Consider the following 13,317-nt stretch of genomic DNA (forward strand, 5'->3'; position numbering starts at 1 on the left):
CCAATTCGTTAACTCCCTGCACATTGTCTGGAGTGTGTGCAGTACGAGGCCGGCCGAAGTGGCCGTGCGGTTAAAGGCGCTGCAGTCTGGAACCGCAAGACCGCTACGGTCGCAGGTTCGAATCCTGCCTCGGGCATGGATGTTTGTGGTGTCCTTAGGTTAGTTAGGTTTAACTAGTTCTAAGTTCTAGGGGACTAATGACCTCAGCAGTTGAGTCCCATAGTGCTCAGAGCCTTTTTTTTTTTTTTTTTTTTTTTTCAGTACGAGGCCTGCCGCTGCGAGGACAGTGCTCAATATTGCCGTGCCCGCTTTCATCACGTAACCTGCTTGCCCACCGACTAACTGTACTGTGATCGACAGCAGCATCCCCATCACCTTTTCACCTTTTTCAACCTCTTGTGGATGTTTCCCACGGTCTAGTTTTCACAGCACAGGAATTCTATGACAGCACGTTGCATCTGACGAATGTCAAGTGTAGCAGCCATCTTGAAGACATGTTGTGACGGCGCCACTCACGGGAACAGGTTGAACTAAGTTTGAAAACAAGCAGTAAGAGTGTATCTACACACTGCAAGACTTTCACACACGCAGAATGAAAACTGTATTTTTACAAAAACAGTGTCCATTGCTTTTGGAGTGACCCTCGTATATTCGCACGCACACATCTCTGTAGCCGTCGTTCATCCCTGTCATCTACGACCCTTGGCGCCCTCAGTTAACTCGTCGCCGGTTTTGGATAGTGCCATTTTGCCATGCCTGATACACTTTAACCATGGCAGCACGCGAACACCTTACAACCTTAGTCATTTCGGAAATGTTTCCACTTTTAGCCAGAAATCCAACGATCGTGCCTTTTTGGACGTCACATAAATCAGTACGTTTCACCATTACGACAACGACTGCATTGTTCCCTGAATCGCCCCCCCCCTCCTCCACCACACGCTTTATATACAATTCATTGCTAGTGAAGCCATCTGTCGTCTGTGATTTCACGGAGATGTCGAATATAGGCGCTGGTCACATTAATGTGACTGTGCCGTGTATAATGTCAGGCCACTGTTTCACGTGGGGCGTTTACTTTCTAAAAATTTGTACTGCATCTCATTTACCGGAGAAATACTATCCTACCTCTTGATAACAGCTGCTGATTGTCCAAGGGCATTATTACTGTTACTAGAATGTACCATACACACTAGTAATCAATAAATTGCAACAAATAACGAAACAGCGATGTAACAAAATTTTAGATATTCTGCGTATATTGTTAGGAATAATACAAGATTTAATTTGTAGGTGATTTTGGGGTATGCACGTTGCGAGATATAGTACACAGAGCTGCTGCCTCTGGCAGAAACATCAGTGCCTACCGAGCGGGTCATTAAGTCAAAGTAACATGGGAGCGTACCAACTTCCCCTCACCAATTTCATTCATATTGGAAGGAAGTGTAGTGCACGAGTAGGACTTCTACAATTGTAAACATGATGACTCAACTCTCAATCGGTTCCGAGAACATCGAGTTTGAAAATTTTAGGCCTCCTTATATACTCTGTATGATCGCAAGCATTCGATGGGGCCGCATCTGAGCAATTGGTTGGTTCATATGCAGGAGAGGACCAAACATCGAGGTCAGCGATCTCAGCGGATTAGGGAAGGATGAAGAAGGAAGTCGGCCTTACCCTCTCAAACGAACCATCTCGGCATTCGCCTGAAGTGATTTAGTAAAACCACGGAAAACCGAAAACACGATGGCCGGATGCGGATTCGAACCGTGGTCCTCTCGACTGCGACTCCAGTGTGCTAACCACCACGCCACTTCTCCCGGCTTCTGAGTGAGTGAGCGATCAGTTTCATATGAGTAGGCCATGAATGGAATCTGGAGTGTGGTGCATTCTTTTTCATTCCCACGTTACTTTGTCAACGTTCAGCACTAAAGCACTCTCTCGCCAAGAACCTTATAAAACGACAACAAAATTGCGCGTACACCGTTGAGCAGAACGGGGAGATACCTTCTAGAGAAGACTGCATAAAAATTGAATCAGTCGTACACTGTCAGTCGTTTATAGAGTGAAGCAGTGATATGCGTCAATATGTGTAGTGCGCCGCTGAATTGTATGATGTCCGAGAATTATTTCTGCATGTAAACCAGATTTGTTTTGCCATAGACATATTTAGAAATCATGCACATGCAAAAATTCGGCCGTCATTATACGTGCTATATGTCGGAATAACTATTGTTTCTACGATCAGTATTATAGTGATTCGTACAGTGCTCCACAGATTACATACAGGTATTACACTCCTCACAAATGAAGATGCAGTATTATAAATGAAATAATTGCACCGACTTGATTGAAAGTCCTCATGTCTCCTTTTTAGGGTTCCGTAGCTTAATCGGCAAAAACGGGACCCTTATAGGATCATCATACAAAGGAATTAAAGAAATCAGCTGCCAATAAGCACTGATTTAATCAGAGTGAAAAGATCCTTACGCAATCAGTCTGTTGTCCTTCTAGCTTCTCAATCAATGCAGTCAAAAGATACTGTCATTTATGTCACATATTTTGATATTCGCACACTCGTTCATCAGAACCCAGAGGGCACGTTCTGTTGGGCTAGAGTCATAAAGTTCGTCAAGAAGGTAGTTTTCACTGTAAAACTAAGTAAAAAAAATTAAAAAATTGTAAATTTGTAAATAAATCAGACGCAACATTTTTTTGTCACTTGTTATTCGCTGTCCGTCTGTCCATTCGTCTATTAAGAGCCATTTTTTTAGGAATAGGTGGATGTATCAAGTTGAAATTTATGTCGCATACGGAAGTTTATGGCCTCTTTGTGATGTAATGAATGTACCTTCTAAGCAAACCCAGTGAAAAGATACGGCCATTTATTTTGATACTCGCAGACTCACTAATCAAAACCTACTGGTACTTCAGGATGGTCTTGAATCCCGAAAGAAGGTTCCACGGTACAAGTAAATGAAAAAAAAAAACGAGAAATGTGAATCTGTAATTGCATCATACATAATTTTTTTTTATACTACAATATGTCTGTTCGTCTGTTAAAGATTCGTTTTTCCCAGGGACCAGTTAACGTATCGAGTTAGCACTTAGTCGCAGACGGAGATCTACTTTCCCATGTCGGTGTAAGCAATTGAAGCTTCTAAGTCAATACAAACAAAACAAACGGCCTTTTATATCATATATTTTTATACCCGCAAACTTACTCATTAAAACCTATAGGCAACTTACCGCTAGCTTAGAAAACCGAAATTAGGCAAGAAGTAAGATTTCATAGTACAAGTAAAGGAAAAGAAACTAAAACTGTTAATTTGTAATTATATTTCCGAAAAAATGTTCATGCCATTTTTTATCGGCCTGTCTCTTCGTCTCTTAATACTTCTTTTTCTCTCGAACAGGACTGCTTATCAAACTCAAATTTATGTCACCGACTAAAGCCTATGGTCCCTTGGCGGTGTAAAAATTTTAAGGTTCGAAATAAAATCAATCATTTCGTTTCTCATTTATCAACCGACTTCAAACTTGAAATTCAAACGCTCTCGAAAGTGTTGCGATTTCTGCGGCCGACATCTTGCCAGCTTGAGTATCGGTAACTGTGAAAAATCGTCAATATCGTGAATTTCTGGTATGAATAAACATAAACTGTCTATATACGTAATTAAGTTTGTAGGCAACCCCCAGTGTGCGAGTCCTACTTGCAATTGGCCAATTCTTTAATTTCCAGTCGCCTTACGAAAAAAAAGTTAATCTTTTTTCAGGGTAGACATTATTTAAATAATTAATTAATCATTCAATATTGAAGTCAGCAAAGTCACAATAATTCTGTTGTTAGAATTTTGTGCAAATGAAAATGAAGAATCAGCAGAAAGATTCAATCCAGCGACCATGCACTTATGAAAGTATTTCAGCGTGGCAAAGAATTCAGCTCTTGGGCTGTGCCATGACCCGAGTGCCAAAAGCGCTCAGCCTGGCTGGCGCGTGTTTCCCACCGCCACGCCACACTAAGCGCGAACAGGGGGAAGCTGCGAACGCGTCACATTTAAATGGCAATGCAGTCGAAATGTGTGCGACTTCGATTTATATTTCACATTTCTCAACAACACAGATTAAAAAAAGAAAGCTGATTTTCAGTATTATATTTGGTGTGCTGAAGACATAATTTTTATCAGGTGCGGACTGTCGCGTAATGATAGATGCAGAATATTTTACACATTTATCGCGTAAGGGTTGCCATGTACTAGTGACCTTTCATAATTGAAATAACTTCCTTCACACCCGCATGTTGATCGAAATATTATGGGTCTTTTGCAACCTCATTATGGAGACGAGGAAATATTTTCTGAGGAAAGCAGTGTAGACGTCCTGGACAGTTTCATCTTTGAAGGGATTTGTCTTAATAAACATACATATCTGTCAGTTACATCAGCACATGCAAAGGGGCGCTTTCAGCTGAAACGGAAATGGTCTCGGAAAGAAGCTTGAAAACATAAGTAGAATTGGCAGCGTCCTCAAAACGATTGGGGATTTATCCATCTAATTCGTTCAAGGTCACAATGAATTCTTCAAATCCCGTGTTTTCTTTCACGCCAGTGAGCTTACGGAACTGGACTGTGTGTCAGAGTGTGTCCCTTCTACAGCGCGATTTCTTTTTAAATACGTGCCCATCAAATAATTAATAAGTTATGTCCAAGAGAACAGATGCCATTGGTGACGGTGCAGGTCTCTAGAACGAAATTCCAATTAAATCAATATCATTAGCTGCTGACGGGCGCTGATATGCCTCAAGGGGGACAGTTGAAAATGTGTGCCTCGTCCAGGACTCGAACCCGGGAACTCCTGCTTACGTCGCAAACGCTCTATCCATCTGAGCCACCGAGGGCATAGAGGATAGTGCGACTGCAGGGACTTATCGTCGGCACGCTCCCCGTGAGAGCCACATTCTCAACTTGTAGTCCACCCACTACATTCGTAGTGCTCCTGCCATTATACCCAACACTCGCGGTAGACAATCCACCGAGTCCTGTGAGAGTTCAGGCAATTCGTGTGCATCTGCACTGAAGAAGGTCATCAGCCGGTTAGCCTTAAAGATATGAAGATGGCATCTGTCCTTTCGGTCGGGGCACAAATTTTCAGCTGTCCCCGTTGATGTATATCAACGCCCGTCAGCAGCTAACGGTGTTGATTTAATTGTAATTTCAATAAGTACGTTGGTTTGCGCCTTGCATTGTCCACTTAAAACGATAAAACGAGAGGTCTGCATTCCATTCCGGATGCTATAATTTTCGTTCCTGCACTATTTTCCCTTCATAATTTCAAGAGTAGCGAGTTTTAAATCGGAAAATCGTTCGAGGCATGTTCCTCGACTTAACCAACATACTTTGCAGTAATAGATAGTCTCCATAACTTTGCTCATTTCCATCGAAAATTGTTGCAACTAACAGCGCAACAAAACGTTAGACGTCAGAAATTTTACCATTTGTACCACCAATTTCTTCTCGTGCTCCATGCCTCTGAACGTAGAACAAAGTGCTTTTTTATATATAGAAGAAAAAACTCCATCTGTCTATCTTCGTAATTTTTTGCTCTTCATTGCCAACTAAATCATTAAATTCTTTCTGCACGATATTCTAATGTTATTTCATAGCAAATTTGGAATCCTCGTCACTTATGACAGCGTATTTTGAGAGTTCTCATCCCTCTCTTCCGTCATTTCCTCTCATGTTTAAAGGCTTTCTTTTTGTGCAAACTGCCACTGGATCTGTGAACGTATTTCATACCACGAACAAATAGCGGAAGATAAACAGCGCTGACATTACTCTTCCGCCGAACCGAAGACAGCAGTACCGACCGAAAAATGCCACATCGCAGCGCTCAATGACATGTTGCTCTGTTCCGGGAAACTTCAGAGGAAGACCTGGGATATCCAAGAGACGCTGGGTCTTAGCGCGCCCGCAGGCCGCACACCCAGCACGTGTGAAGTTAGATGATGTGTGTTTTGTGGGGCGCTCAACTGCCCGGTTATCAGAGGCCGTATAAATTCCCAACCTTTGCTCGGTCCAATCTCGCCACTTTCATGAATGATGATGAAATGATGAGGACGACACAAACACCCAGTCATCTCGAGGCAGGCGAAAATCCCTGACCCCACCGGGAATCCAACCCTGCACCCAGTGCTGGGGAAGTGAGGACGCGACCGCGAGACCACGAGCTGCGGACTGTGAAGTTTGATACGCCGTGTCCGGCACTGAACTATGCGCCTACTCTCTCGGCTACGGACTGCTTCAACATTTGCGACCATACAGAGAATATAAGCACGCCAAAAATGTTCTAACTCCATCTTCTGAAGAACGTTTGACGGTTGCGCCTTCCTGTTTGCATATGTTGAATCCTTAATGTGCCCTACACACCCTGTCAGTATGAATCAGATCGGTGACGGGAGGTTCTTATAGTGCCTTGTCAGCTTGGATGGCAGACAAGGTTACGTCACTGAATGGTGCTTCAGCTTTGTGCCACAGTTCACCAACCATGGTGGCTGACGAGTGGTGGCCTGTCGATCCAGAACGTCACTGCAGTGCGGGTCTGATAGGAAGAACGTTCTGGCCAGGGCAGCAATCGAACACCCATTGCACCGCTGTTGGTCGAGACAGCACAGGAAACATGCGATCTTGAGTTTTCTTTCGAAAGATGACGTCGTGGGGACATCTACGATACTGCGCAGCCATGGTCTGAACACGTCAGAAATGTAATGCTCGCTGTTCATGTTACCGCCTATGGGAACTGAGGTGAGCGTGGTGTGTCCTCAATGGCATCCCTTACCATCACGCTACGTGATCGGCCCTTATCACGATGACATATGCCATCTAGAGAAGATCCTCGTTGGCCCCTAAACTTTTTCTTGATTTTGCGAACTTTGACACACGGATGCAGTCATTGTGATGACGGACTGAAAACTGTACTCTTTCCCAAAAGCGAAGTGGCACCACTCAGGTGACCAGTGTCGTCGATGGACGAACCACTTTCTGCGCGTAGGGATGGCGGTTATCGCTGAGACAAACGGTTTTAGGTTACATCGTTTTATTTCATGTTATTTTAGCCCGACTGTTAAAACCACCCAGAATAATCGGTTTCAGAAATAACCGATTTTTGGCTTTTTTTATATTGTCTCTGTAGTAAATGTAGAAATCGAACAAAGATTGAAAAAATAATTTACTATCTGAGTTTTAAGATACATAGAATCAAAACATTAAATTAAATACGGAAATAAAAGCAAGTTCCGTCCGCCCACCATTCGCTGCTTTTCTCGTAAAGTGATAAGTGGTGGAATCCTTAAAGAAAAGTAAGAACCACTGATATTCTCCAATTTCTTCAAATTTACTGAAACTTTGTAATCGTGGATCGCACTATCGTTTGGGCATTACGAACAGACAGTGCTAAAGGAGGTAAAGAGGTTAAATTTGTCCGTTTCCAAGGGCTGTAAGCAGATAAGGCATGTTATGTAGACACAGGCAGAAGATCAGCTACTGTCTATTGTTATTGTGTGCTGTGAATCAACTGTTGTTAAGTTTTTGATCTATTATTGTTACCTTAATTTCTATCCTCTTTTATTGTTTCATAGAAATGGCAGACAGACCTTTAATCTTTTAAAGCAAATGAAGCGCTGTATTTCATTGCTACGTCACTTTGTAAACATGTTTCCAGACTAGGATTGGTGCCGTTCTGCAGTACAACGGATGCCCGGCGACGACAGCGAGAAACTACTGTATAGCCCACGTTAGGGTAGGTCTTCCCCACTGCACGTACACACGTACCTTAAGCCACGACACACGCCAATAGGGACATGACTGTCTCAGAAATTCCGTGTGATTGTTGCTCGTTTCTAGCTGATGGCAATGATATTGATGTTATTGAAATAGCACTGATCGATTTTCTCATTTTATGTAACAACCCCGTACTTAAAATCAATGCGAATTTCGCGAGTAAGAATTACTCCTTTTCTAAAAAGAAACAAGGAAGTTTATTTAAAAACAAAAACTTTCAGCACTGCTGGTATGGCTACTTGATATTTCGACTTTTTACTCGGTTCTCAGTAAAAAATTAAAATTTACTGTTTTAAGGGAGCGCATACAAATACTGAAAAATACCCATTATTCAGAACTAAAATAGCTGCCAGTTTTAACTGTTCGGTTTTTCCTATCCCTGTCAGCACAGCCCCTTCTGCTGCTATGTCAACCGAAGGCGCAACATTGGTCGATGTGCTAACAGTCTCTAGGGCTACAAACACCGTTGCGTTGTATGGACTACCACTACTCCTGCAGAGAAGCCCATTTCGTGTCCAAGGTACGTGACGTGACAGTGCGATGCTTCACGGAAGAGCGAATAATACGACTGTCCAACACACGACTGTCACACCGGGCGCTTGTCTCGAGGGACCGTTGTCTTCCTGCATAACTTTTGGGAATGGTCCCTCTGACCCCATCGATTCGATGTTCTCATCATAGTAAAGGGATCCCGCTCAACGCGAGGAGCAGTGTCGTAGAAAGGTAAATCGTACTACCGATACAGCCACTGCCAACTTTCGACACGAGCTGGTAGAAGCGCAATAACAATTTCGTGGAAACAGCCAACGTTCAAATATGATTTATGTATGCAAGGAACTCTCGTAATATCCTCACATATTCAGCATCTAGATGGCTTTCCCTACTCCTACCTACTTGGTTCGGTTTGTGACGAAATTTCTGATGTTATTTACTTTCTATTTTTTTCTCCTTTTATTTGTGTCATTTATGTTACATTACATTCTAAACTTATTTATATAAAAATACTGTAGGTGTATATTTTGTAGTGCTTAAGTCCTATGACCAGAGAACTAAAGGTGAATTAAAAATTAGAAATACAAGCAACAGAGCAGGTTGTACAGCTGAACAGAGAGAGAAGTAAGGGCGTTTCTTGTACTAGCACAAGTGGCACAAATGAATCGAAAAGAAGGCAGTAAATAAATAACATCAGAAATTTCGTCACCAACCGCACCATGTAGGTAGGAGTACGCAAAGCCACCAACATGCTGAATATATGGGGAGATTACGAGAGCTACTTTCATACATAAATCACATTTGAACGTTGGCTGTTTCCACGGCGTGAAGCGCGTGAGGCACAGAAAATTACATTAAACGATGTTTGTAATTCATCACATATAGAGCTGATAAAAAACAATCTGAAAAGTTTGTAAAGTGTTTCAGGGTAGGTTGAACTGAGAAACAATTATTAATGAAAAAAATTGATACATGACGCCGTTTCCGAATTAGCTAGCATTGAAGTTAGTTATCAGGTAGTTGCGCATGCAAATTCAAGTGGCCCGCCTGTTCGGTTCCTACACCCGAACAAAATAGCGATACAAAAGTTGTACACGGAACGGTAGTGAGGATCGAACCCGTGCCAAAGGCTAAGTAGTCACGAGCGCTATCATCTACGCTATGAAAACAATTGACACTAAATGTATGTGGCAGGCTGCTAGAAGTCGCGTGCCGAACGCCGTCATTGGCTAAATTAAATAATAATTAACTCGAAAACGGCGCAACATATCGAATTTCTTCCTGAATAATTATTTCTCTGTGCAACTTGACCACCTCGTATCTAATGAGAGCAGGCTGTCGGACGCTGACGTTTGGCGATTAAACGTAACTCCTACGGACCGTTTTTGTGGTGTGCTACACTTATTCAGAGAAATAATGAGGTACATATTTGGAAGGTCCTCTAAATAGCTTGTGCTGTGGGAAGAAGGATTAACATTTACGGCTAATTCCTTGCGATAAACAACCAATAAATGATCTCCCATTTATTTAAACATAAACTGAGTACGCGATTTCGTTTCATTCGAATCTGTTATTGTGAGCATTTAATTTCCATCATGTCTGAAGAGCCCATCAACTCCCATGTTTATATTTGGTATCCAGCAAAGATTCATCAGTTTGTTAGCTTCGTCAATAATTTTAACGACTTATTACGTAACATTCAAGAAAGGAGGATGTCTATCTTGGTACAGATTCAGGAATTGCCACATCACTCGCCATCTTGACACATCATGAGCATTTTCCATGCACACGTATTTAGTCACAAAAATCATGAGCAGTAGGAGCAAACCGGAAATAAATTCTACATCTACATCTACATGGTTACTCTGTAATTCACACTTAAGAGCCTGGAAGAGGGTTCATCGAACCACTTTCATATTACTTCTCTACCAATCCTCTCTCGAATCGCGCGTGGGATAAAGAAACACCTGCATCTTTCCGTTCGAGCTCTGATTTATCTTATTTTATTATGATGATCATTTATCCCTACGTAGGTGGGTGTCAACAAAATATTTTCGCATTCGGAAGAGAGAGTTAGTGATTGAAATTTCGTAAATAGATGTCGCCGCAAAGAAAACAGCCTTTGTTTCAGTGACTGCCACCCCAACTCGCATATCATATCAGTGACACTCTCACCCCTGTTGCGCGGTAACACGAAACGAGCTGCCCTTCTTTGCAATTTTCGATGTCCTCCGACAATCTCAAATGGTAGGGATCCACACCGCGCAGCAATATTCCAGCGGAGGACGGACAAGTGTAATGTAGGCTATCTCTTTAGTGGTTCTGTCGCATCTTCTAAGTATTCTGCCAGCAAAGCTCAGTCTTTGTTTCGCCTTCCCCACAGTATTATCTATGTGGTCTTTCCAATTTAAGTTGCTCGTAATTATAATTCCTAGGTATTTAGTCGAATTGTCAGCCCTTAGATTTGTGCGATTTGTCGTGTATCCAAAATTTATCCGATTTATTTTAGTACCCATGTGGATGAACTCTCACTTTTCTTTGTTTAGTGCCACTTTTCGCTCCATATAGAAATTCTCTCTAGATCATTTTGTAATTGGAATTGATCGTTGATGATTTTACTAGACGGTAAATTACAGAGTCATCTGCAAACAATCTAAGGGGGCTGCTCAAATTATCACCTACATCATTTATGTAAATCAAGAACAGCGGAGGGCCTATAACACTACCTTGAGGAACGCCAGATATCACTTCTGTTCTACTCGATGATTTACCATCTATCACTACGAACTGTCACCTCTCAGAGGAAATCACGAATCCAGTCACTCAACTGAGATGATACTCCACATGCACACAACTTGATTAATAGTCGCTTGTGAGGAACGGTATCAAAAGCCTTCTGGAAATCTAGGAATATGGAATCGATCTGAGATCCCTTGTCGACAGCACTCATTACTTCATGGTAATAAAGAGCTATCTGCGTTGCACAAGAACGGTATTTTCTGAATCCGTGTTGGTTATGTATCAATAAGTCGTTTTCTTCAAGGTGATTCATAATGTTGCAGTACAGTAAATGCTCCAGAATCCTACTGCAAATTGAGGTCAGTGATATGGGTCTGTAATTCAACGGGTTACTCCTATTTCCTTTCTTGAATTTGGTGAGACCTGTGCTACTCTCCAGTCTTTAGGAACAGAACTTTCGTTAATTGAGCCGTTGTATATGATTGCTAAGAAGAGCGCTTTTGTGTCTGTAGACTCTGAAAGGAACCTGATTGGTATACCTTCTTGAGCAGAAGACTTGCCTTTGTTAAGTGATTTGCGTTGTTTCGCAACACCTAAGATATCTACTTTTATGTCACTCATGCTAACAGCAGTTCTGGTTACGAATTCTGGAATATTTACTGCGTCTTCTTTCGTAAAGGAATTATGGATAACTGTATTTAGTAACTCAGCTTTAGTGGCACCATCATCGGTAACATTTCCATCGCTTTCGCGCAGTAAAGGTATTGACACCTTTTTGCCTCTGGTGTACTTTACGTTTGACCAGAATCTCTTTGGGTTTCAAGTGGTTCAAATGGCTCTAAGCACTATGGGACTTATCTTCTGAGGTCATCAGCCCCCTAGAACGTAGAACTACTTAAACCTAACTAACCTAAGGACATCACACACATCCATGCCCGAGGCAGGATTCGAACCTGCGACCGTAGCAGTCGCGCGGTTCCAGACGGTATCGCCTAGAACCGCTCGGCCACCCAGGCCTGCTCTTTGGGGATTTCTACCACATTTTGAGACAATGTTTCATTGTGGAAACTATTAAAAGCATCTCTCATTTACGTTCGCACTAAATTTCGAGCTTACGTGAAACTTCGCCAGTCTTGGGGATTTTGAGTTCTTCTGAATATGGTAAGCTTTTTTTTCGTTGCTTAGTCATGTTGGATTCAGATTGTAACAAGCATTCATGTTTTGAACAAATATGCAGATTAAGAATTATCTCTTCATATTTTAGATACATTCTCGTAAGTACTGAGTACCGTTTGTTGCATTTACTTTGTGGCTCCTTAGCGCGTATGTTACATAATACAAATTCACCGTTTAGAGCTCTGACTGTATCCTGGTAGCTGGAGGGACGGTAATGATATAATTTCTGTAATGAATAATAAACTCATTTAGGGTGCATGGTAAACCTGTCCTCTGGTAGCAACTGTTCACAATTTTTCAGAAACTTACTTGTGTCAATGTTGTGTGTATGCATGAAACTTATAAATACGTCTTGAATGTAATTTTGTGAGATTATTGAACATACGTAATAATAAAACATTGGTAAAGTAATAAAATAATATACAGGAACGTTATAGACTGTACTGGATTGCAGATTATTACGCGTTGCACTATAATTATTTACGTGAGAACAGTTACTTCGACAGCAGTGCGAAACCGACGAACAGATCTGAAGGAAATCTACAAAGTGACTTCTCCCTTCTTAGTTTCAGGATTTTGTGACTTAAAGTCCAAGACGTGTCCCTCCTAACATGGGCAGTTCACCCCCATAATTGAGCGGGTAGCGCTGCAGAATGCCGTGGCACCTGGGCTCGATTCCCGGCCGGATCGAAGATATTCTCCGCTCTGGGATGTACAACGGAGCTTAATTAATGTTCTTCTAAAAGCCATATGACATACTGAACGATAATGCTCGTGGAATCTCATTGAAACACAAGGCAACGGCTCGCATGGAATTTTTTTAATGTTCCGGATGGGTTTAATCTGGTCTACCGAGCTCTGTTGGCAAGTGGGCTGCATTCAGTCCTTGTGAGGCCAAGATTAGCTGTAGTAGCGGTTCTGGTGGTGCTAAGTTGCAACGATCGGGAGAGTTGTGAGGTGACCACATGACCATCCATATCCACATGGAGTGACGTCATCGGCTGAGGACGACACGGCGGTCGGTCCGTAACGTCGGATCTTTCGAGATCTGTTTGGCGTGGATGGATTTGATATT

This window comes from Schistocerca serialis, chromosome 1, assembly GCF_023864345.2.
Source record: "Schistocerca serialis cubense isolate TAMUIC-IGC-003099 chromosome 1, iqSchSeri2.2, whole genome shotgun sequence".
NCBI lineage: Eukaryota > Metazoa > Arthropoda > Insecta > Orthoptera > Acrididae > Schistocerca > Schistocerca serialis.